Genomic DNA, 27,015 nt, shown 5'->3' on the forward strand with positions numbered 1-27,015 from the left:
AGCAAAGGCTTAGGCTTTAGAGTCAGTTTGTTACCAGCAAAAGCTGACTGCATCTGCTTCTGATTTATAGCCCTGAGTTCCCCCACAGCTGCTAGGGTGGTTCCTAATTACTCAGCTGCATTTCTGGCAGCTATTCTAGCTGAATGACGTCTCTGCTCTGTTTCCTTTCACCTCTCCTGAAATGTGGGTACTTGCAAAATCTCCTCCTCAGATTCTAACTCGCCCTCAGATTCATGAACACTTCCCTGGTCCCCTTCCTCTTCTGAGGAAGAGGAATCCCTAACAGCTGCATGGCCCCCAAAGTTATGTCTCTATTGTACTTTTTGACAAGGTTCATCACATTCAACATTTTCAATATCTATGCTTTAATACTTCAGTAGCGTGCAAAATTCTCCTTCCACATCTAGCCCTGTTGCTGAGACTGATCTCTATGCACCACCAACCTTCCTGGTTTTCCAAATAACTAATACAGAAATTCCAAAATTAGCTTGATACATAATGATTACACAAGTACCTTCAATAGCACTTTCTTGTTTACTTGTTTAATTTCTTGTCTACTCATCTTTTATGAAGAAACAAGAAAGTAAACAAGAAAGTTTACTCCATTGTGAATATAACTACTATTCATCATACTGTGAATGCAACAGTTTGATTATCCCCATCCAACCCAACTCCATGAAGCAAAAGCCTCTTGAATACCATAACTATGTTATGGGAATATCTGAAATAATAATAATAATAATAATAATAATAATAATAATAATAATAATAATAATAATAATAATAATAATAATAATAGACACAAAGACACAGTATGACACAGCAAACGAGATAGATATGCTGGATTTCGTATCACAAAATCACAAGTCGAACAGTTCCCAAGCGTTTCGGACTGTGTGACGTATTTTCCGATGATGCGTGCAGATCCCAGTAAGGTGGCCTTTTGCAGATGACAGATCGTAATTTTGTCAATGTTTATTGTTTCCAAATGCCGGCTGAGATCTTTTGGCATGGACCCAGTGCACCAATTATTATTATTATTATTATTATTATTATTATTATTATTATTATTATTATTATTATTATTTGTATCCCACTTTTCCTCTCCATAAGGAGACTCAAAGCGGCTAAAATAAAAATCATTACAGTACAATTTAAAATATACAAATATAAAATATGTGAACAGTATTCAACATCATTAGTATTAAAAACAATTCAGTTATATCTATACAAATGTTTAAAAACCACAAAACAAGTCAACAAGCATCTGTTGCCAGGACATCTGGCTTGAGAACAACCCACTGTACAAAACGATATGGATAGAAATCACTACTGGTAGGAGAAATGGCAGCTGGAAAAACAAAATGGAGAAACAGCTCCGTGAAATCAGCTGCATGAAATCAGTACTAACTTCAAGAAATATTTATTCCAAGTTCAAGCAAGGTCCTTACAGCTGTTTTACCTAATTTTGGAGAAGACCGGCTGGAAGCAGATGGGCTTACCAAATTTGGGATAGAAACAAGTGCTTTAGAGATTTATTTATTTTTTTGCTTTGTTTCTTGTGCATAACAGATATATTTTCTTTCTCAATTCACAAATTTCATGGTGGATGGTTGTTTCTTATCCCTTCTCACATAGCATAGATGTTCTGCTTGCTTCACACTTGTTTTCCTGCCTGATTAAGTCCCTGATCTTTTGAAAGTGTTTATTCCAAGAACTAATCAAATCCAGTAGAGGAATTCCATTATGGTAATAATTCAAAAAATGTGAGCTCTAGCATCCCAGCAGTATTGTTGATAGTGCCAATCCAGGAATTCATCAGGATTGATGCAATAGACTACACCATTTGGGAATATTGAATGTTCCATTTTATAAATAGGCATGAACTTTTTCTTCACACTAGTTTCTGAAACTTTGCCGTCTTTCTTCCCACCTTCCTGCTTGAGATTTGAACAAATTTTCTATAATATGCACATTTATTTGAAATCAAGCATAATATAGTGGTTGGTTGGATCTTCAGAAGGGTCACCAAAGACTATCAGAAAACACATATTTCTGATGGTCTTAGAAACCCAAATCCTCTAGTATTCTCTGTTGGTCATGGGGGCTCTGTGTGGGAAGTTTGGCCCAATTCTATCATCGGTGGGGTTCAAGGGGCTTCATGATTGTAGGTGAACTATACATCCCAGCAACTACAACTCCCATATGTCAAAGTCTATTTTCCCCAAACTCCACCAGTGTTCACATTTGGGCATATTGAATATTCATGCCAAGTTTGGTCCAGATCCATCATTGTTTGGAATCCACAGTGCTCTCTGGATGTAGGTGAACTATAACTCCAAAACTCAAAGTCAATGCCCATCAAAGCCTTCCAGTATTTTCTGTTGGTTCTGTGTGCCAAGTTTGGTTCAATTCCATCGTTGGTGGGGTTCAGAATGCACTTTGATTGTAGGTTAATCATAAATCCCAGCAACTACAACTCCCAAATGACAAAATCAATCTCCCTCCTGCAACCCCACCAGTATTCAAATTGGACATGTTGGGTATTTGTGCCAAATTTGGTCCAGTAAAGAAAAATACATCTTGCATATCAAATATTTTCATTACGATTCATAACAGTAGCAAAATTAACAGTTCTGAAGTAGCAACAAAAATAATTTTATGGCTGGAGGTCACCACAACATGAGAAACTGTATTAAGGGGTCGTGGCATTAGGAAGGTTGAGAACCACTGCCCTAGCAGAACTCAAATCCCTTGAAAGCTTTGAGAAAGTCACCTTCCGAGCCACTGATACCAACTTGCCAAGATTGCCAAGAAGATTGACACCAACTTGGAGTCAACTTGTATAAACATAGCAATGCATTTATGTACAGTAGTAAAGGTTAAGGTTTCCCCTGACATTAAGTTTATTTATTTTATTTTATTTTTCCAACATTTATATCCTGCCCTTCTCACCTGAAGGGACTCAGGGCGGCGTACACAATTATTTATTTATTATTTAAACTTATATGCCGCCACTCCCCTAGGGCTCGGGGCAGCTTACAAGAAAGGCTAAAATCTAACAATTTAAAAACATCTTTAAAATATTATTAAAAATTCTTAAAAACACTCCCCCAGGGCTCAGAGTGCCTTACAAAAACAAGCTAAAATCTAAGCAATTTAAAAACAGCAATAACGGAGATCAAAAGCCTGCTGAAACAGGTGTGTCTTACATGCCCTGCGGAAAACTGATAAGTCCCGCAGAGCACGAACTTCAGGCGGCAGCGTGTTCCAGAGTGATGGCGTAAAAGCACTGATGTAAAAGCTCTACGTCTAGTTGCTGTTAGACGCAAGGTCTTAAAACTGGGAACTTCCAATAGATCTTGGTCCTCAGAGCAGAGGGATCTCTGGGGTTGGTAGGCAACAATTCGATGCCTACACATAATTAAAACATAGCAATGAAAATCCAATTAAAACAATTAAAACAATATAAAAATATAAAACATATGGTTAAAAATCCGTTCATCCAAAATCCTCGTGCTGTAGCCGTAAATCAGTCCAGGTCGTCTGTATTGTGTCTGACTCTGGGGGCTGGTGCTCATCTCCATTTCTAAGCCAAAGAGCCGGCGTTGTCCGTAGACACTTCCAAGGTCATGTGGCCGGCATGACTGCATGGAGCGCCGTTAGCTTCCCTCTGGAGCAGTACCTATTGATCTACTCACATTTGCATGTTTTCGAACTGCTAGGTTGGCAGAAGCTTGAGCTTACAGCGGGTGCTCACTCCATTCCCGGATTTGAACCTGGGACCTTTCAGTCTGCAAGTTCAGCAGCTCAGCGCTTTAACACACTGAGCCAGTGGAGGCTGTACAGTAAGACCCCCCATATCCTTGGCAGACATGTTCCCAGTCAGAAAGTGGTCATCTGAAACCACAGATTTGACCAAACACAATGACTTCTAGCCCCAGCATAACATAGTGTCACTCTGGAGGACCTACAAATTCACAGAGAGGTATCCTCTCAAAGACTTTGATAGGTTTTCCAGAATAGCTCTATGGTAACTTCTGGAGGAACCATACCATAAAAACTCCTGGAGGATCAATATAATTCCTAGAAAAATATATTTTTCCCTGGGTGCAGATAAGTAAAACTATGGATGTGGGTTCCACATCTGCTGGAGTCTTATAATATACACATTTTTGTATCACATTTTATCCTTTGGTTGAAGTATGTATATACCCAGTTTTCAACTATACACATTTTCAACCGTTACTAGCTTTAGAAGTATGCATGACTCCATTCAGGTTGGCAGGGAGTCTGATACCTTCTGGTTGTCCTACAAGGTAACTTTGCTAACTAACTATTTAGGCACAAAGGAAAAGAATAGCACTAAATTCAATGAGGGGTGAATTATAGAAAACCATTTAAAAACATAGAGCAAATTTCTCATCTGTCCCCGTTCCTAGTCACATTTCAATGAAAGTGCTACTTGATAGTTCTGTAGTTACTAAATAAAATGAGCTAAAATTGGGCCATATTCTGAAATGCAACTACCAATTGGCCCACTGGGAGCTATTTGATCAGCCAACCATCTGTTTCACCATGACATAATAAATAGCTTTGTGGCAAATGTGCCTCAATCATAAATCATTTTAGTACAGTTTAGTAGCTCATGTGGGAACTTCCTATTAGCCATCTAATGATAGTGTTTATAGGGAGTCATTTATTTCTTGACTCCTAGAAGATGAACTGTCGTAGAGAGCTAAGCCAGGGAGAAGGAAGGGTTTGTTGTTTATTGTTTGTTTAAGTCGCCAAGCAGACAAATACTGGGAAAAGAGCACACAAAGGTTCCACTTCACCATGACTAAAGATATGAACAAGAACTGAGAAAAAATGCATCTGTTGTGCAAAAGAAACAAAGCAAAACAAAACCCAAACGCACTTGTTCCTATCACACATTTGGTAGGCTCAACTGCTTCCAGCTGGTCTTCTCCAAAATTAGCTGAAACCAGATGTTGAACTTGGACAAAGTATTTCTCGGGCTCAGTACTTATGAAGAAAATGAAGTTGTGTTTCACTTGGCCAAACTGTCAACAATAGCAACTCCATGTACTAAGCTAAATGCCAAGCCATTCTTGGGCAACACTGTAGTAAATTAGAGTATGAGGTGAATGTCAAGGAAAATTAATACAGAGAGAAGATGGGGGTGTTGAAGTATAAAGTGATTGCATTGCAAGAAAGCTAATTCCAAACTCCACAAGAGGAAGACAAGATCTGGATGAAAAAGACAGAAGAACGAACAACACTTTACAGGATTACTACTTGTCAAGACCCAGGCTACAGAACACCAATAACCATGCGCAGAGGCCGGATTCTATCTAATATCTTTATTATAGGAATATATAAAGTCAATAAAAACAAGTGAAGAATATAGTTCAGAAGTAGACCTTTCAGGAAAGGTCAAATATAGTCCAGGAAAATAATGTCCAATATGTGATAATAAAGTCCAAAGTTATAATCCAATAACCGAAACACACACTTTGCCAAGCAATAGTGTGGGGAGATGACAAGGTCTTTTAGTCCATTGAAGCTTGACAACAAGGCTGGAAAACAAACTAGATTCTTGGCAAAACAAGACTTGATACGAGGCAAACAAGAAGCAAGAACAAGGTCTGTGGCGAGGTCCGGGGAACAAGGCAGGCTTGGAACTTGGTCCTGGAAACAAGGAACTGGAGTTGCGTAGTCCACACACGATCTCACTCCTCAAGCTGACGAGTTGACTCCGCAAGGTTTCCTTCGTGGCAAAACACCTAAATAGGGTCTCGTTTCCCGCCAGAAGAACACTTTCCCTGGAGAACTAGAAGTGAAACCCAAATCTGTCCAGATGCATGACTCCTTAGAATTTCCCAAGGGAAGCAAACCTAATCAGCTAATTGTTTGGCTGCGATTCTGGCGCTCCGGCGATTCGCCTCCCTAGCTCCTCTATCTCTATTATAATTGTCCTTTCGAGAAAACGGGGGAGAATTCTGCCCAAGGCTTGTTTGGCTGACTTCTTGAGGGCAAACATCCTCCAGGTGCAGGGGCTCCGATTCTGGCTGAACCGGTGGAAATCCCATGTTTTCCTCCTCATCTGCCACAATAGTACTAGGAACAGGACTACAAGGCCCATGAGACATCACACTACTCAAAGTGGTGGCGCTTGAACCAGTACTGGTTCCTACCAAGTTTCAGGGAAAGAGAGAAATAACATCGGTCAACACACATTTTGGTGCCTCAAATGTTAGCCCTATTAGTTCTGATTCTGGAAACATTTGACCTGATGATTCCCAAAAATGTCACCAGTTCCCCCCCCCCCCATCATCTCCAGTTTTTGAGATACAGAACATATGCCAACTACCAATAGCCATCTGTTTGACCATAGAAAAACATAACTATATCTAAGAAGCTAAAGCTGATGTGGTCTATCTAATGCAGTAGTTCTCAACCTGTGGACTGGGGCCCAGCAGTGGGCTGCAAGAATGAAAATCCAGTCCATGAACCTCCTTCCTCTTTATTTATTTATTTATTTTATTCATTTTATTTCCGCTCCTTTCCACAGAGCTGACCATTGCACTAGATAGACCACACCTGCTCTAGATTATTAAATATGGTTTTCTGTGGGCAAGCAGATGGAGACTACTGGATGGCATATGTTCTGTGCCAGAAACTAGAGCTGATGTAATCTATCCAATGCAATTTTATGAATCAGCACCCCAAATAACCAAACCAAATCTAAAGTTGACAAAATATTGATTTGTAACCCTTTTGGGGAGTGGTCCCTGGTCAAACTGGTCCCCGGTCAAGTGGTTCCTGGTCAAAAAAATGCTATAATGTAATTTTTCTGAATCTGTGCCCCAAATAACCCCAAAAACAGGCCTAAAAACTAAGACATCAAGAATTATTTTGGCTAGACTGTGTAATTGTATCCAATGAGCAGGGCGCTGATATGATACAATCCAACGTGATTATCTTCCATTTTTTGGTCGATGGTGTAAAAATGGAGCAAAGATATAGAGGAAAGTGCTCTCAATTTTATCCAAGTTGCAGATTTGGAAATGGATCCATCCAGGAAAATTTTAAGGCATATATCTATTGAATTATGTAATATCTATGATATTAACCCTAGAGCAGCTTACATTTGGTATTAGTAAAGGGAGGACTCTTTTGAGAACCGTTTTAAGATATCAACCTGTGGTGTAGCTAGTTACCCAAGCAGGTCTCAAAATGACAAAATTGCACCTCAAAATAAGAAGTCTGCCTCCCTCAATAATAAAATATCTTTTGTCCCCAAATTTCAAGCAATGAGTTGAGTAAAACAATGAAAAATATCCATGCCTAGGCATTTTCTGAACTTCTACATTACTGCATTGCTAGAAATTTAGGGTCTGAAAGGAAATTTCTTGGATGTCATCAATGATATTGTGGTATTCGTATTTGGAAGGAACAATGGTCTGATTTTGCCACTGATTTTGCCACTAAGATGGTCTTAATTGTGGATTTCCTGTATCAAGCAAGAGTTTGGAGTAGACATCCTACAGAAATCCCTCTGATCCTCCTTTATCAAAATCCTTTGAACTCAAGAAATCACCACATGTAGTCATTCTTATCTCACCATGTAGATTTCCAAATGTTTTGGGGTGTAAAAGTATCTTTCACGAGCCAAATTGCTTCCATTCCAATTGTACGTGGGTTTTGTTATTTTTTTGGAAAGTTGCATAAAACTGCCGCACCCAACAAAGTGCTAACTGGAAGCACATGTTCAAAATCAGTCTCAGCCTTGTGATTTTGGAGATGGCCGGTGGCAGGAGTCAATGGTTAGCTTCACCTTGCTAAAGACACCAGACTACACACAGAACGTAGTTTTTTGTAGTTTATTAAGAAATAGGCAGTAAAATAGTTCATAAAAGATAAAAGTTCAGTTCCAAAATATAGTTTAAAAACAAGGCTGTAATCATCAAATCCATAGAAGCATAGGCATGAAACAAAGTCCTTTCAAAGGAAGCCAAAGTCCCAGCAACTAGAATATATCCAGTAGGCTTGAGCGATCCATGAAAAAATTGATTCTAAACTCGTTTCAAAAGTAGGGGGCGCCAGCGTTTCGTTTCTGATGTCATTTCTGAATTTTGCCCCCCAAAAAATTCGAAATTAACGAAAATTCGTTAGTTTCAAAAGTAATTCGTTAATGGCGGACGCGCATGCGCAGTGGCAAAAAAAAACAGCATGAGGGGAGATTTTACAGTACTCTCCCGCCCTCATTTTTTTAGTGATCTTCTTCAAACTTGGTACAGTGGTAGAACACATTTAACACTGATAGCTCACCAAAATTTGGAATGTTTCCCTTATCCTCTGATTTTTGGCGAATTTTCATAGCTTTTACAATAAACCATTTTTTAATAATTGCAGAAATCTGTTCCTGGTTTGAAAGTCTTATTTCCTGTTAAATTGGGTTGTCTTTACTGTGAAAGTCATTGTTCTACTTCAGAAACTTTGTTTTTGTGGCTGAAACTTTGTTAAATTGGTGTGTGTGTGATATATACTGTGTGTGTGTGTGTATATATATATATATATATATATATATATATATATATATATATATATATATATAGTCCTGCATATGTGTGTGTGTGTGTGTATATAGGTAAAGGTAAAGGTATCCCTTGACGTTAAGTTCAGTCATGTCTGACTCTGGGGGTTGGTGCTCATCTCCATTTCTAAGCCCAAGAGCCAGTGTTGTCCATAGACACCTCCAAGGTCATGTGGCCGGCATGACTACATGGAGTGCCATTACCTTCCCGCCAGAGCGGTACCTATTGATCTACTCACATTGGCATGTTTTCAAGCTGCTAGGTTGGCAGAAGCTGGAGCTAACAGCGGGCACTCACTCTGCTCCCGGGATTTGAACCTGGGACCTTTCGGTCTGCAAGTTCAGCAGCTCGGTGCTTTAACACACTTCGCCATCGGGGCTCATGTATATATAATATACATACACATACACACAATGTGGAGAATATGTGGAAAGGTAGATAGATAAGTTGGGAGCCACAGCGAAGGCACCTTCCTGGGAGCAAGGTCTAATAATAATAATAATAATAATAACAATAATAATAATAATAATAATAATAATAATAATAATAATAATAATCCCTTACAATATCCAAGATGGCTCACTGCTACAGAATCTTGGGAGGTTTAGTTTGGTATGGTACCATTATTGGCAGAGAAAGCTAAGCTGTAGGAGTTGAAATCCAATCATTTATCCTCCCTATAGAATCAATTTTATATGCATTTTTAGCTACAGAAAAGCTAAAATCAGGACAGTAAAAGAACAACACCCAGAAAATGGGAATTCCAGACAGGAAACAATCAGGGCCAGCTAATACCTCCCAACAAAGGATTCCCCCAGGTAGGAAGCAGCCAGGCTTTGAAGCTGCAAGGCTATTCAATGCTAATCAAGGTGACCAATTGCAACATTCACACTTGCCTCCCACAGACAAGAGTTCTTTCTCCCACCCTGGACCTTCCACAGATATATAAACCCCACTTGCCTAGCTTCGCACAGACGTCAAAACCTCTGAGTATGTCTGCCACAGATGTGGGTGAAACGTCAGGAGAGAATGCTTCTGGCACATGGCCATAGAGCCCGGAATACATACCACAACAGTGTGATCCCGGCCATGAAAGCTTTTGACAACACAACCACAGTATCCATTCAAGTTCATGTAGCGTGGTATGGAGACCTGTATTGGGGGGAGGGAGGGTGCGAATCTGGGCCCCTGGGAGTCGTAGTCCTCCCTCCCTCCCTCCCCGGGAGCAGCTGAGGACGGGCCTGGCCCACACCCCCTCGCATCCCGGGCCTCTTCCTCCTCACCGCCGGGCCCCTCTCTGTCTCTCTCGGTCTCTCCATTCCCGGCTCCATCCGCCGCCTTCTCGCCTCACAGAGAGACACCAGGCCTGAGCTGAGGCGAGGCGGCGGCGGCGGCCATTTCCCCCCTCCGTCTTCCTCCTCCTCCTCGGCCTCCTTCCCCCTCGCCCCCTCCCATTGGCTGAGCCCGTGACGCCCCTTTTGCTGAGGGGCAAAAGGAAAGGGCCTGAATGGTGGGAGTTTGGGTGATTTGCAAAAGCTTTTTTTCCTAACGAAAAAACGACGACATAACAAAAAACGGCCTCTCGTGATTCGAAACCGCAATATCCAGACGTGTGGACAATCAAGGTCGTATATTGCTTCAAAACAAACGAAAGTAACGAATTAATAACTGGTAACGGGGAAATCGAATTATTTGAGCAAGCCTAATATCCAGGCTACAAGGTAATACAGGAACGCAGACTTGATACAGGAAAGCAGACTTGGTTCTTGACTCTAGCTAAGAAGTTGCTTTTGACAAAGATCTCTCTTTCTGCTATATGCACAGATGTCTATTATATACAGCAAAAAGGAAAAAAAAGTATGGTATATATTATACTTTAAAGTAAGTTATAGTTCTGTATTTCCTCAAGTGATATAATCATATATATTATGATTGTAATATCAGTTTATATATTCCAACTGTACAGATAAGTACATATTTCAATGTCCAATTTTAACAAATATAATCTTGATAATGTTCTCAAGGTTTGTAATACTCTTCTTCAAAATCGATCATTCAAAGTAAATCAAAGTTCCATGTCAATAATAACCCATTCAAAGTAAATCAAAGTTCCATGTCAATAGCAACAAAGTTCCATGTCAATAGCAACGACTGATCTCCCGGGTATGCATCTAGTTTCGGTGACCTTCTTCAGGTAGACCTTCTTCAGGTAATCCTGGAGTTCCCTCTGTTTGCTTTAGGTAGTATATCTTGCTGCTCTGCTGTCTTATTTCTTCTCTTAGAAATAAATGTAAATTGAGTCAAAATAATACAAACCATACTAAAAATAGACATGTATAATACACCCCAATAATATCTTATATAGTATACAAATATCAAGATTCACAACAAAAAAACTTACATGTCCTTGGAGGATCCTTACATGTAGTATTCTACCTCAAGTTGCGAGCATTCAGTAGTAGTTCTGTAAAGACTTAAGTATTTTTTATCCCATTATAAGAAGCAGGTGAAATCTAGCCTATCGTTTAGGCCTTGTGGGGTTAAGGTCTTCAATTTGTGAATCCAAAAAGCCTCCCTGCAGAGGAGTAACTTCTTGATGTCAGTGTTAATTGAAGTCTGTAGTTTTTCTAGGGCAAGGTACTTAAGGTCGTTACAGGAATGAGTGTTGTCTTCAAAGTGTAAATACAGTGTGGATTCTGTGTTTACTTTTCTAATTCGTGATCTATGTTCCTGTATTCTAATCCTTATGGCTCTGGTTGACATGCCGACATATAATTTATTACAAGGACATGAGAGTACATAGATCACATTCTCAGATGAACAGGTGGTATAGTTTTTTAATTTAATTTTCATATTTAATGTGGGATGTATGGATTCTTTGACATTGTTTGTGAACTTACAGCAATCACAATGACCACATTTAAAGTTACTGGTGGTTGGGTTTCGTGGAAACATACTGGATTTTCTAATATCTGAGTGGATCAAAATATCCCTGAAATTTCTAGATCTTTTATGTGCTATGATTGGTTTAGATTGACAACCAGGGATGTCCTGTAGTAAATGCCAGTGTTTAAAGATTATTTTTTGTATATTTGATGTCTGTGTGGTTAAGGTGAGGGGGCAAATAATTCTGTTGGATTGTGTTTTAGATTGGTGTTTAAGTAATGTGTCCCTGTCAACTTGGTTTGTTTTTTCTAATGCTGTATTGAGAATTTTTTCTGGGTATCCTCTTATCTTAAGTTCTTAAAGGTGTGTGCTGACGTCAAAAAATCTTTTGGTTTGCTATTATTATGTTTTAGTCGAAGCAATTGGGAATATGGTAAGTTTGATTTTAGAGAATGGTGATGGAAACTTTTGAAATGTAGGATTGAATTTTTGTCTGTTGGTTTAGTATAGTTAGTTACATATAAGCCATTTCCATCCTTGTGAACTACCACATCCAGAAAGTTAATACTGGTTGAACTTATAGTACTTGTAAATTTCATATTTGGATGGATGGTATTGATCCAGTTACTAAATGACTGTGCTTTCTCGTAAGAATTAAATATTGTGAATATGTCATCTAAAAATCTCCCATAATATAACATATCTGTTAGGTATGGGTTATGGATCTGATTAAATATGAATATTGTTTCCAAATGAGATACAAAAAGATTAGCCGCAGATGGCGCAAGCGAACTCCCCATAGCTATCCCCCAAATTTGTAAATAATATTTAGAATCAAATCTAAAATAATTATTATCAAGGACAATGTCCAATAAGTCCACTAAAAAGTGTGTGGGTGGTATTTTTGATTCTCTGGAATCAAATAGATCCTGAATAATAGTTCTGATTTCGTTTAATGGTATATTAGTATATAAGGAGGCGATGTCAAGAGACATCAATGTGCATTGTTGAGGTATGTAGAGTGATTCTATTGTATTAATAAAATGAGTTGTATCTTTAATGTATGATTGGGATTTTATTACAAAAGGTTGGAGGAAATGATCTAAATATTTGGCCAGGGGTTCTAATACAGATGAAGTACCAGATACAATGGGTCTTCCTGGGGGAGGTGTAATGCCTTTATGTATTTTAGGGAGAACATAAAAGAAAGGGGTCCTGGGGTACTGGTTCTTTAAAAACTCAAATGTTTGCATAGTGATATAGCCCATTGCTAGACCTTCTGAACACACCATTCTAATTAATGATTTAATTTTGTTAATGGGATCATGTGGCAATTCCCTGTAAAAAAAAACTGGTCTGAAAGGTGTTTATTGACTTCAATTAAATAGTCCATCAAATTCATTAATACTATGGCCCCTCCTTTATCTGCCGGTTTCCAAATGTAGTTTTGCATATTGGATAATCTATTGATTATATCTAGTTCATTTTTGGTCATATTTGAATGTGATGTGCTGTTTTTCTTAGATAGTTTATCCACATCCCTAGTCACAACTTTCTCAAATGACTTAATCATAATATTTTCCGTATTAGGATAAAATCTACTTTTTTGTTTAAAGGGATCTGGTTGTGTGTTGTCAACTCTGTGTCCAAATTTTTTTTTAATCTTATAGTTCTGAATAATTTGAATAATTCTATTTTAGTATTGAAAACATTGAAACGGGGAGTGGGAACAAAACTTAAATCTTTATTTAAGACTGACATTTCTTGCGTAGAGAGATGATAATTGGAAAGGTTAACTATTAGGGACGAGTCTTTTTGTGTGGACCTCTTTGAAAATGGGTCTGTGGTTTAGAATATCTAATTCTGTTAGACCTACATAAGGGTATGGGGGAAGTTATGGAACTGTCTGTGTTTCTGGCGGATTCGTCTTCTGAAGTAGAGTATGGGTCTGTGGAGTCTGTTTCGAAACGGACTTTCCTTCTCGGTAAATGTGATCTATTGGTCCAATTATATACTTTGCTATTATCATAGTCATACTTGTCTTAATTTTGTATTCTCTAATCCAGGGGTCTTCAAACTTTTAAAGCAGAGGGCCGGTCCACGGTCCCTCAGAGTGTTGTGGGGCCGGAGTATAGTTTGAAAAAATATACAAACAAATTCCTATGCACACTGCACATCTTCTTTGTAATGCAATAACAAAAAAATGACAAAAGAACAATACAATATTCAAAAATAAGAACAACTTTAACCAACATAAACCTACCAGGATGCCAATGGGAAGTGTGGGCCTGCTTCTTGCTGATGAGATAGTCAAGTTAATTAGGATTGTTGTTATTTTTGTGTGTCTCCAAGTCATTTCAGACTTAGTCTAAAACTGAGGGCAGGGGCCAGATAAATGACCTTGGAGGGCGGCATCCGGCCCCCGGGCCTTAGTTTGGGGACCCCTGCTCTAATCTGTTTAGTTAAATCTTTACATTTTTGTCTATATCCTGCATTCTCTCTTTATAATCTGTGTGGGTTTCTATATTTTGTTTTAAGGTGTTAATTTTATGTTCTTGTTCTCCAATAAGGGAGTTAGCCTCTTGGATAATCAGAGCCATTAAATCTATTGAGCACTTATTTAAGATGGAATTCCACTTATTCACAAAGTTAGTGTTGTCAGTAAACATGCCTGAGGGTTTATGGATCCTAAGGCCTCTTGGAATCATTTTATTTTTGATGTAGTCTGCTAGAGTAGAGGCATGTAAGTCTAATCTGATGCACTTTCTTCGACATGCAACTCTGCACCATTGAAAATGCTGCATATTTCATCCAGCTTTTCCCGTGCAACCTTTTCTTCCTCCCATGTCTTTCTCTTATTTAACCAGGCTTTATGGATGCAATGTTAATGTTGGTTTTATTATGTGGTCTATTTGTCTTCAGAGGAGGGTGAATGTCATACGAGGTTTAATAACAATAAAGGACACAAACAAAGCAGGTGTTGGCATTACCTTTAGAGTGGGCTGAATCAGCTGAGCAGCAGAAGAAAAATGGTGGGGAGAACCCTGGCAAAGTGTATCACTTATATTATTCTCATAAATTACCCTTTGCTCACTCTTTCCACCCAGATGTTTTAACCATCATGCGGGAGGCTTCTCTCATATCTCTGCATGGGAAGCTGGAGCTGACAGATGGGAGCTCACCCGCTCCCCGGATTCAAATCGCCAACCTTTTGGTCAGCATTCCTGCTGACACAAGGATTTAACCCATTGTGTCAAAACAATTATGGTCCCAAGCATTTCATATAAAGAATACTCAACCTGTACAAAATTGTAGACACCCATTTCCTTATTCTACACAGAAACCATTTTTGTGGGTCTGATAGCATTATAGGGTTAACTTGTCTTGCTAGCATCCCCCTTCCTGGTGAAATAAAAGTGTTTTTCAAGAGTTTCAACTGAAGTCTATGTTGAACAAATAATTAAATGTACCCTTTGAAACAACTGCTAATTCCTTGAATTGTTTTGGTGTTCTAGCCTTTATCAAATGCCCATTTATATCTATTTATGGAAAAATTGCTTAACCGTAAAACAGCCCAGCCTTCTAGAGTCAACCTGTCCATTGCTAAGCACTGAGAACCTGTTTGCTTTTCATTGAATGAGTTTCTTCTCAACTTCATAAGTGGCTGGTTCAAAGGTTCTCCACATTGCACTTTCCTCACCCAGATATTGTCCCTGAATTACCTTAGGGATAGTGTTGTTAAATAACAAGTTGTTAAACATGAAGGAGGAAAAGAAGGGGGAGAGAAAGAAGATACAACATCAACTACTTCAAACAGGGGGCACAGTGGTGCAATGGGTTAAACCCTTGTGCTGGTTGAACTGCTGACCTGAAGGTCAACGGTTCAGATTCATAAGATGGAGTGAGCTCCTGTCTGTCAGCTCTAGCTTCCCATGTGGGAACATGAAAGAAGCCTCCTAGCAGGATGGTAACACATCCAGGTGTCCCCTGGGCAACGTCTTTGTAGATGGCCAATTTCCTTACACCAGAAGTGACTTGTAGCATGTTCTCAATTTGCTTCTGACACTATTAAAAAAAAGCTACTTCAAACAGAATAAAGAAAGAAATATGATTTAGACCTTTGAGTTATTGGATTATAACCTTCATTAAACAAAATCATAACCTGAAGCAACGATTTGGGGGCATTCACTCCACAATCAGTGAAATGACAAATGAGTATCCTCATTCCAGAAAGCCATGTTTACTACAATCTGCAAACTTAACATTGTTTTAATGGAGAACTTCTTTAGTGGAGAACTTCTTAAAACCACATAGAAAATCTACAAGAGTTACCAATCCTGCATGCTCTGCTGTTTTGTTTGGCGGGCATGTTTCCAAACAAAAACTTTGCTAGGTCTTACTTTCAGGGGAGGCCTGGGCTGTGGCGCAGGGGCTGGGCTGTGGCACAGGCTGGTGAGCAGCCAGCTGTAATAAATCACTCTGACCAAGAGGTCATGAGTTTGAGGCCAGCCCGTATTGGGGTGAGCACCCGACAATTAAAATAAAAAATAGCCACTTCTAGTTGTTGACCTAAGCAACCCGAAAGATAGTTGCATATATCAAGTAGGAAATTTAGGTACCACTTATATGTGGGGAGGCTAATTTACGACACCATAAAAATCATCCAGCCACCGTTGGAATGAGGAAGTTGCCATCGCAGTGGATGATGAAGCACCTGCTCCCCCTGTGACCGGAATCAAGCATACCCTCAGGAAGCTGGAAGCTGGAGAAAGTTTAAATTGCCTCTGCGTCTGTCTCTGTTCTATGTTTATATAGCATTGAATGTTTGCCTTATATGTGTACAATGTGATCCGCCCTGAGTCCCCTATGGGGTGAGAAGGGCGGAATATAAATACTGTAATTAATTAAGTAATTAATTATATTTAACAATTCAGTAAAATCTCTACTAGGTCTTATTTTCAAGGGATGTCTTATTTTCGGGGAAACAGGGTATGAGCTCTATGGGACATTTAAAACCAAGACTTAAAAAGCCAGAAAAATGGAACACTATCAGCTCCCTCAGGCCCCATCTACACTGACCATTTAATGCAGTTTGGGCTAGCTTCAATGGGGCCCTAGGCAAAAACAAACTGCTGCAGCCTCTTCCCCATCTACTGCACCACTATAATACAGTTTGAACTGACCATACAGTATAATACAGTCTATATAACTGACCATATAATAAAGTTCAATATGCATGACAATGGTAGAGTAGATGGAGCCAATAACTTTTGTTCCTTGACCTCACTGTGATGTTGCTTTGACATTCTTTTCCTGCTTTTCCTCCTTGAAATGTTGAAAGGCACGCATCCTTATAATGTTAAACAAACAATTGGCCACTACTCCTAAAATTTGGGAGGACCGCCACCCCACCAGCACATTCTTCTGGAGGCTGTTTCATACCATTCCACCATTATATGACTCATTGACAAAGGATTTTTTCATCCCAGTGCTCAAATTCTTGGAGGAGAACCACAACGCAAGCAAGCAAACTTGTTCTCTGCTGCTTAGCATTGTCATTAAAGAAGCAAGCAAGTGAAACCAATGACAAAGATAACACGACAGCTTGTTTAAGACCTTCGGGAATTTGAAAATAATTTGTTTTTACAGATGACGAAGAAGAGGCTGGAGAGGACCTGGCATTTTGCTCCCTCCCTCCAGTTCAGTTTCTTTTTCTACTTCTTACCGTTGTTATCAGTTGCTTAAAAAGGTCAAGCTTTCGAAATTCTTTCAAATTTGGTTAAACAATAAAAGTCAGCAACGCCATCGCCAACCTCAGCATAATTGTTGTGGCTTTGAAAGTGCTTAATCCAATTGGAGGGAAGAAAGGAGTGTTTGGAGCGCCAGCGTGTATCGCAAACTCATTCAGACAATACCGGCACTAATCGAATTGGGGAGATGTTAATCCGTCTGGTTTCCGAGCTAAGAGCTGCGATTGTCAAAGGGAACCTTGCAATATAATCCAATTGGAATATTTTAAGACTATATAAAAAAACACATCTGCAAAGGGCACCTTTCGCAGAGAAGATGGCCCTTTCCTCAAATATATGATTCCAAGAAATAGTTTCTATTGTACCTTGGAAGTTTTTTAATTGGATCTTGGGAGAGTGCTGGAGAGTTGGCAAACTCCGAAATATTCATTTGGTTTTTTTTATCTGCTCATTTATACCTACAGTAGAGTCTCACTTATCCAAGCTAAACAGGCCGGCAGAATCTTGTATAAGCGAATATCTTGGATAATAAGGAGGGATTAAGGAAAAGCCTATTAAACATCAAATTAGGTTATGATTTTACAAATTAAGCACCAAAACATCATGTTATACAACAAATTTGACAGAAAACATAGTTCAATACGCAGTAATGTTATGTTGTAATTACTGTATTTACGAATTTAGCACCAAAATATCACGATATATTGAAAACGTTGACTACAAAAATGGCTTGGATAAGCGAGGCTTGGATAAGTAAGACTCTATAATAATAATAATAATAATTTTATTCTTGTATCCCGCCCCATCTCCCCGTAGGGACTGGGGGCGGCTCACATGGGGCCTTGCCCAACATCACAATATAAAAACAAATCAAAACACATAAATTTACAACAATAAATCAACAATATCAGTAAAACCATCATAAAAACAATATTGCAGGAAAAAGCGTTAAAAACAGATATAAAACACAAGTCTAGGCCAAAGGGCGAATGTGTCAATGACTCTACTGTATTTGGTTTATATTCCATATTTCTCTCATGGTTGGGGTACAAGACATTTTCCTAAACAAGTAGTATTAGGAGTCAATGAGGGGAAGACGAAAGGTCGTCATAGGTTGCAAACAACTTGAAGGAACGCAACAAAAAAAAAACCCCAAAGTATTATATTTATTAGACATGTGCTCGGTTACTGTTTCATCCATTTCATACTTGTTTTTGTAACGTTTTGTTTATTCAGAATCCACAAAACGGTACATGCACATACACACACACACCCCGTGTGGAGACTTGATGTGGCAGAGGAATGGAATCCCCTTTGAATCCCACTGCTGCCACTAATTTATGTAAGGAGCTGAGGTGGCAGAGGAATAGAATCCCTCTTTGAATCCCACCACTGCCACCAATTATGTGGGGAACTGAGGTGACAGAGGATGGAATCCCCCTTTGAATCCCACCGCTGCCACCAATTTATGTAAGGAGCTTATGTGGCAGAGGATGGAATCCCTCTTTGAATCCCTCAGCCTTGCCACCAAATTGCACAGAGGTGAGGTGTCTGACAGGAATGTGTGTCAGAGATGGAATCCTTTTTGATCCCACACACACACACACAGATACCACCACTTAATAAAGATGTTTTATGAGATATGATGTTAATTAATGACTTGTTTGATTATCTTCTTCGCTGCCACCAATGGAGATGTCAGGCAGATGGTACTGGTTCTTATAAGCTTTCTCTATTTGTTCCACTACAGATGTTGATGTTGCTTAATTTAATATAAGAGTATGACAGAGGCTTAATTAGAATAAAATCAAAACAAGTTTATTGCAGGTACAGAGCTTGATGGTTTCAGATAACTTGGTAAAGGCACTTCGCTTAATGGTTACAAACAGTTATAAGGTGGTTAAACTTTCAAAATACTTCTTTCTCTGGATTACACTAAACCCTGATCCTCCTGGATCCCCTGGGATTAATGTTCCCTAATCCACAGATTCTATAACTGACCCTAGACAAATCACCTAACTTGCCTAGTCTGGTCTAACCTAAATCTGACTCAAATCTCTCTATTTAAGCCAGCCTGATTCTCCACACAAGAATCAGATCCTTCCCTGTGACTAGGAAATCACAGACTGCTAAAATAAATCCTTTTATTTTAGGCCTGACTCAAATTCTTCTGAGTCACCCTGATTCTCCACCTGAGAATCAGTTCCTTCACTGTGAATGGAAATCACAGACTGCTGGGTTTTAAAATATTCCCCCTTTTTCTTTCCAGGCAGCGGTTGGCTCCGCCCCTGTTGCTATGGTAACCTGCTCTAGCACTCTAAGATGGCTACCTTCCCCCATACATATTGTCAATTCAAATACTCACCATTTTAACTTAGCCAAACCTGGCTGTTTAAACAAAATCAAATACACATATCATCTATAAACAAAATATAATTATACACTTCTTCACACCCCGGTACAGAAACACCAGTGAAACAAATGAAAAGTATAACTGTTTTTCATCTGATTTTCATGCACTGGCGCATCTCTCTTCTCCCCCCTTAACTGTATAAAACAAAGGAGGAAAAAAACCTTACTATAACTCCATCAGCGTGTGTGGACACAGCTCATCTTTGGCACTCAGTGCTCCATCTCAGAGTCTGGCCTTGAAGCGGAGTGCCGAAATAGTGCATCTTACTCAGCACTCCGCTTCAGACCCTGAAGATGCATTTGGCGTTTGGCGCTCCACTTCAGGGCCTGCTGGTAGGCCTGCTTGCCAGACACAGTCTTTTTCCAAGGAGAGTGGTGAGCAGGTCTAAAATGCATCCACACGCCAGACCCTGAAGTGGAGCACTGAGCGCCAAAGATGCGCTGTGTCCATATACACCAATGAAGTTACAGTAAGGTTATTTTCCTTTGCTTTACACAGTTAAGGGGGGAGAAGAGAGAAGCGCCCGTGCCTCTCAGGGCCTGCAGCCTTGGCAGGCATGAAAATATTCTGGTTCCTTTTTTTACTTTTTCTGAAACACCAATTTATATAGGCACATATTTTCAGAAGCGACACCCAAAAACAAAAATGGGGCCATACAAATGGAACATACAGAGATGGATAGCAATTCCATGCAAATGCACAACCCTAATATTTATAGCATTTTATGCAAGACAATAATAATTTATTCTGCCAGAATTGCAGAAATATATATATTTCTAACTCTAACTTAGAATTTTCCCCCAGAGGTTTGAAAGTGCTATTTCCTGTTTAATTGTCCAGTACTTTCTTTGAAAGTAGTTGTTACATCCCAGAAGCTTCATTTTTGTGGCTGCCACAAACTAGGTCAAGTTGGTTGAGAAACAATGAGATATTCATTGAAAAACTAGAGGGAAATGTGTTGCAGGATATCCCACAAAAACAAAGTTTTGGCAGTTTAATAAACTTTTTCCATGTTTTCATGACAGAACCAATTAGGAAATGGCATTTATAACCCAGGAACAAAATTCGTGTTACATAGTGCAACAGAATGCAAGGAGCAGCCAATTAAAATCTCAATCATTGAAGTACTTAGCAACCACTAATAACTTTCACAGCTTATGAAAACAACATTATCATTCCCGATTATAAATAATTGCAGCTAGGCTCTGCAATGAACTTTCTCCTGTGGCATTTTCTAGTTTCAGGTTTTTTTTTAAAAAAAAAATAGCCTTATTATCCTTGTTTGGTTATACATTTTTCAACTAATAATACATGGTTTGCTGAGATATAATGCAACTCCATCAACCCAACACAAACCATGTTTTCCGCACACATTCTCATAACTCATCTTTGCCTACTTTCCCACCAAAGGTAGTTTGACAAGGGCTTTAGCCTTCTCTGCCCAAGTACCCAAACTAAAAATCCCATGATTCCATCACACTGGACCATGGCAACATGCATTCATCTTACAGTGTAGTTCTGCCTTCAAACTCCATACAACTTCTAAAAAAGAGTGTATATACATTGTCAAATGAATGCAGTTTGACCCCACTTCAACTGTTCAATGCCACGGCTCAATACTATGGAATAATGAGAGTTGTCATTTTAGGAGGTCTTCAGTCTTCTCTGCCAAAGAGTGCTTGTGCCTAGCAAAACTACAACTCCCATGATTTCATAGCATTGAGCCATGGCAGTTAATAGTGAAGTCAAACTGCATTCATTTTACAGTAGAGATGCACACAAAGAAATGAAAGGAGGTAAATAGTGGAGGTGTACTCGAAAAATTTTCCTTCGTTTCCTTCATGCTATCGTTTTGTTTCAACAGTTCGTCTACACAAAATGAATGATGACATTTTCGTAGGAAACTAGAGGCAACACGAAAATAAAAGCCGCACAATCATCATGCTTGCTTTCATTTTCCTCTCGTTTCGGTGCTGTAACAAGAACAGCTACTGACAGAGGGCTGCTTTCCCATTACAGCTGATGTGTACCAATGGGTGTTAATAATAATATTAATATAAATAACGATAGTTACTCTAAGCTGAGTCTGAGAGAGGAGTGCCTCCCAATTACATCCAATGTGTATCCATGGGTCTTTATAATAATATTTATATTAATATTAAGAACAGCAGTTATTCTGGCACCCTAAGCAGAGTCTGGGAAAGCAGTGCCTCCCAGTTACATTTGATGTGGATCCATGGGTCTTGATAATAATATAGTACTCTGGGGAAGACCCAAACTTTTTTAAAGTTGGTGGGCTAAAAGGGATCGAAATGCCCTCCATGTATGGCGATTTTCACCCCTCTAGCCCAACAGAGTGAGGGGGGGTGAGCCTCAAAAGCCCTCCCATTGCAGCCAATGATCTGACAATTTTCGTTTCTTTCATAAGCCAGATGGAAATTTGTGTCGTATAGGCAGCTCATTTTTGATGGCGGGACACAAATACAAAAATGAGACAACACGAATGAAACTACACAAAACGAACAGCAATTCTATACAAATGCACACCTCTAGTAAACAGAATTGATTATTTTATATATCCAAATATGTATCAAGTTCAGGCAGAATAGTCAACTTGCAAATGCCAAAGAAAACATGTTTGTATAGAAATATATCACTCATCGCTTGAAAAGTCACCATAGAGACCCTGCTGAAAAAGTGGCAGGTCCTATTGAAGCAATCACAGACAAGAGCATAATAGGGCATGAGATGTGGGCCAATGGAGTCCTTCATTAATCTGTCACACTGATAAGCAATTGTGAGTTGACACCAAGGATGAACTTGGCACAGAATGTCCGCAAGGCCTGGTGTTGAGTTCACAAAACTTAACAGAGGTCGGTTTGCTTTGCTGAGTTCCCTCTGAGCTCTCTCTCGGTCCGATAAGCTTATCTTTTGTGTTTGGGCTGAACAGGAGTGTTTGGGTCAATATGACGTCGTCTTCCAACTAAGTCAGTGAGGCCAAATGGGACTTCGCAGTGCAAAATGTTCCTACAAAGTTTCCAAATAAGCCTTCAAACACCTCTTGCAGCTCTGCAGATAAATTTTAAAATATGGACAATTTTGCAAACTCAAAAGCCCAGTCCAACTTTCCCAACCTCTCTGGTGCTTTTTGTTTGCCAGTACCATGGATCACTAAACTGGCTGTTTACACAGAGAGGGCATTCGTGCATCTTATCAGCTCTTTCCTGCTGCTGAATTCATTATTCAGAGCCCCCTCCCCTCCCATCACACCATTCAACAAGGACACAGACTCCACAACAGTCAAAACTAACTGGCAGATGTTCCCTCTTCAGAAACCAATTCACAAACACACACAGAGTGTGTGAGCAAGTGCACTAACTTGGGGTGCATCTACAGTGTAACATGAATTTGACGTGGCACCACTTTAGATCAATGCTATGGAATTATGACAGTTATAATTGAGTGATGCAACCAAAGAAGGCTAGACCTCACAGAAATACAATTTTCATGATTCCATAGCATGCAAAAATGTCTTAGCAGACCATTTAGGCATGTATTGTCCGTTGGTCCTTATCTGCTATGGCATTCCTATACCTTCCTGATCCGCATTCATTGTTGGCTCATTGAACATCTCGTGATGTTCATCATCTGATGATGTATGTAGAGATGGTCCTTCAAACAACCTTGTTGACTCTTGCAAAGTTGATTTTAAGTTGGTGGCAGATCTATTCAGATAACCTTTCAGAATAAATAAGGCAGCTACCAGTTTTGAATGTTGATGGGAATTGCCTGACTCAATGAATTATTTGTTTTCAAAATGAGTTTGTCAAGAGTCAGACGCCAATTTGAGAGCAAAACAGAGTTTATTCAAGAGATAGCCCAAAAAATAAACACAAACACAAAAGATGGCTTTAAACACTTAACTTTCAGTGTTTTAAAGCAGTCCAAACAAAAATATATCAAAAAGTATGCTTTAGCAAACAAACCGGATTATCCAAGCAAATAATCCATATTAAACAAAAGGTGCTTCAATTCATCTCTAAACAAACTAAGTTGGCTTGGAAAAGCAGCCAAAACAAAACAAAGACTTGGAAACTCCCAAAAAAAACTCCCAAGAGTCACAAACTAGCAGCTTTAACACAAAGCTCTAAACAGAAACCAAAACCGGGCAAAGGAGCTTGAAAACAAACTTGGAGCCGGTGCAAAAGGGAAGGTATGGCTCCAAGCCCTTACTGCGGCAAGCAACAGGCTTTGGGGATTTAAAGGGACAGTGCAAGAAGATGTCGTCAAACCGGTCCAGAGTCGAAATAGCAGGAACAGCAGCAAACCGCTTCGAGAGTGCAGGTAATGCCAGGAGCTCAAGGGACAAAGCGAAGAGACGTTGTCAGATTGATCCAGGGTCAGAACAGGAGACAGCAGCAGGGTCAGGAGGCAAGCCAGAAGTCAAGAGCCGTGGGTAGATCAATCAGTGTGATGACCCATGGGCCTTGTAGTCCTGCTCAGGACATTGTAATTCCTGATGAAGATGAAAACTTGGGTTTTTTACCTTCCCAGTCTGAACTGGATTCCTCTCAGCCAGATCTTTCTCAGGCAGATCTGGGAACCTTGCACCTGCAAGAAAGTTGTCTCCCAGAAGTATGTCAAACAAGCCCAGAGCCTACTTCTCCCGTATTCTTGCGCCGGGAGTTTTGTAAACAACAGAGAAGTTTGGATTCAGCTTCGCGCAGGAGTGCGAGGATTGCAGCTAAGAATGTGGCCAATTAAGACTGCTTTTCGTGAGAATCTTTGGGGAGTCTCACATCTGGTCTCAGAGTTAGCTTTCGGTTCTGATTCCCAGAGAACTGCTTCGGCGGGAAGCTAGACTCTATTTAGGTGTTTTACCCGCGTAGTAACTTCGCGGAGTCAATTCGTCAGCCTACGGAGCGAGTTGTGTCTGGACAGCGCGCTCCGGTTCAAGCCTCGCTCCTGCTCAAGCCTTGCCTTGCTATCCAGCCTTCGCCTTGCTTCCCAGCCTTTGTTTATCTACGGACTTTGCCTTGTTTCCCAGGATCAATCCTTGCCTTGTTCCACGGATTTATCAAGTTATTCCACGGACCTTGTTCTTGTTCTTAGTTACCTTGTTCCACGTTCAAGCCTTGTTTCAAGTATCAAGTTATTTCCTAGCCTCGCTCAAGTTTCATGGACTAAAGGACCTTGTCATCTCCCCTCACTTTGCTTGGCAAAGTGAGTGTTTCGGTTATTGGATTACAACTTTGGACCTTAATATTTCTTATTGGACATTGCTTTTTTGGACTAATTCTGACCTTTCCTGAAAGGTCTAATTCTGGACTATTTTCTACACTTGTTTTTATTAACTTTATATATTCCTACAATAAAGATATTAGATAGATTCTGGCCTCTGTGTATGGTTATTGGTGCTCTGCAGCCTGGGTCGTGACAGTTTGACTCCGCCACCCTAAGCACCAATTAACCTCGGCCAGAATGTCTACCGGAACCGTACCTGGGCCGAGCGGCCAGCCGATTACCTACACCATCGACAAGGAAGAGGTGGACCGAATCCGTGATAAGCTCAATGCACAGGATGGAGAAATAAGGGGTTTGAAGGAACGCGGAGTTCGTCTTCCGGCCATGGCGTTGCCAACCAAGTTTACTGGAGAAGCTTCTAAGGTTCATGTCTTCCGTCGCCAATGTCAAGCTTATCTGGAGGCCCGTGCTGCCGAGTTTCCCCAAGAAGACATCAAAGTGGCATGGGTTTACAGTCTTCTAGACGGGCCAGCGGCCAGCTGGGCGACGGCACTGTTCGACCAAGCCTCTCCACACCTAAGATCAGCGCAACACTTCTTGGACCACCTCAAGGAGACTTGGGGAATCGAGGACAATTTGGAGGCAGCCGGTCACAAACTCCGTCACCTTTTCCAAGGAGACAGACCTATGTCTCAGTATATAGCCGAGTTCCGAGTGCTGGCCCACAACACCGGCTGGAACGATGTAGCCCTCAGGGGACAATTCCGGGAGGGTCTCAACATTGAAATGCTGGAAGAAATCTCCAAGGTGGATCCTCCCCAGACCCTCGAGGCACTCATTGATCAATGTTTACGGGCTGAAGTCATGATTGCCAACAGGAAACAGTGGGTTCGAGGCCAGGGCAGTAGAGCCGGGGCAAAACCCCCCGCTCCCGCCAGCGTTCAGCCACGTCCGGTGTGGAGACCCCCACCGCCAACCCCATACCCCAGAGGAGGCGAGGAGGTGCCGATGCAGTTGGGCAATGTGCGTCCCAGACTAGATGCCGCCGAGAAGGCCCGTCGTCAACGCTTAAACCTCTGCTGGTACTGCGGGAACGGGGGCCACTTCGCCAGAGAGTGCCCAGCCAAAGGGAAGCCTGCCGCCCGTCTTGCGGCGGCGTCCTCCACGGAGACGAAGGCGTCTGAGCCGACTGGCACACAGCCGGCGGGGGAAGCCAACGACCGGGTGTAGAGGGGCTCGCCAACCCGGTCAAAAAATCCATCCAAGAGCCGCCAACCGGGGTCCTGTTCCTTCTCGTGGTCACATTATGGTCAGCAAAAAGGGGACCCGTCATGATCCACGCCATGATAGACTCTGGAGCTACCAACAATTTCATCGATAGAGAGTATGCCGACTCTCTGGGATTACAATATCATGATTTCAAGAATGCCCGTGTGGTGCAAGCCATAGACGGCCGTCCCCTCAAGACGGGCCCCGTAAGTCAGTGGTCGGAACCCACCAGGATGTGGATAAGGGAACATATGGAAGAGATTTCCTTCTTTGTTACCGAGGTTCCCCATTTCCCTGTGATTTTGGGAATTCCATGGCTGACTCTCCACGACCCTAACATCTCCTGGTCCAACAGAGAACTGCAGTTTGCTTCACCGTACTGCCAAAACCATTGCCTCGTAGCCAAGGTATGCCATGCCACAGACACCGAGCCCATCATCACCTTGCCAAAGAAGTACTCCGAGTATTGGGATGTATTCAATGAGAAAGAAGCCGAAAAATTACCCCCACATAGACCTTATGACTGTGCCATTGACTTGGTGGAGGGGGCCCCGATCCCGCGAGGGCATCTCTACTCCCTGACTGAACCAGAGCAAGAAGCTCTCAGGGAATTCCTAGAGACAAACCTTCGCAAGGGATTCATCAGACCCTCTCAATCCCCAGCCGCCTCCCCAGTGATGTTTGTGAAGAAGAAGTCAGGGGAACTACGCTTGGTGGTGGACTACAGAGCATTGAACAATATCACCAAGCGGAACAGCTATCCCCTGCCTTTAATCTCGGATCTACTGGATCGGCTTCGAGGAGCCAAGGTTTACACCAAGCTGGATCTTCGGGGGGCTTACAACTTAGTTCG

At 40.8% G+C, this 27,015-nt stretch overlaps 1 long non-coding RNA gene across 1 annotated transcript in view; it reads right to left on the reverse strand.

The window, feature by feature from the left end:
* LOC134293688 (uncharacterized) overlaps window positions 1-27,015 on the reverse strand; it is a 453,696-nt gene that overhangs the window by 48,405 nt on the left and 378,276 nt on the right. The window lies entirely within an intron of this gene.

Source organism: Anolis carolinensis, unplaced genomic scaffold, assembly GCF_035594765.1.
Source record: "Anolis carolinensis isolate JA03-04 unplaced genomic scaffold, rAnoCar3.1.pri scaffold_9, whole genome shotgun sequence".
In the NCBI taxonomy this organism is placed as follows: domain Eukaryota; kingdom Metazoa; phylum Chordata; class Lepidosauria; order Squamata; family Dactyloidae; genus Anolis; species Anolis carolinensis.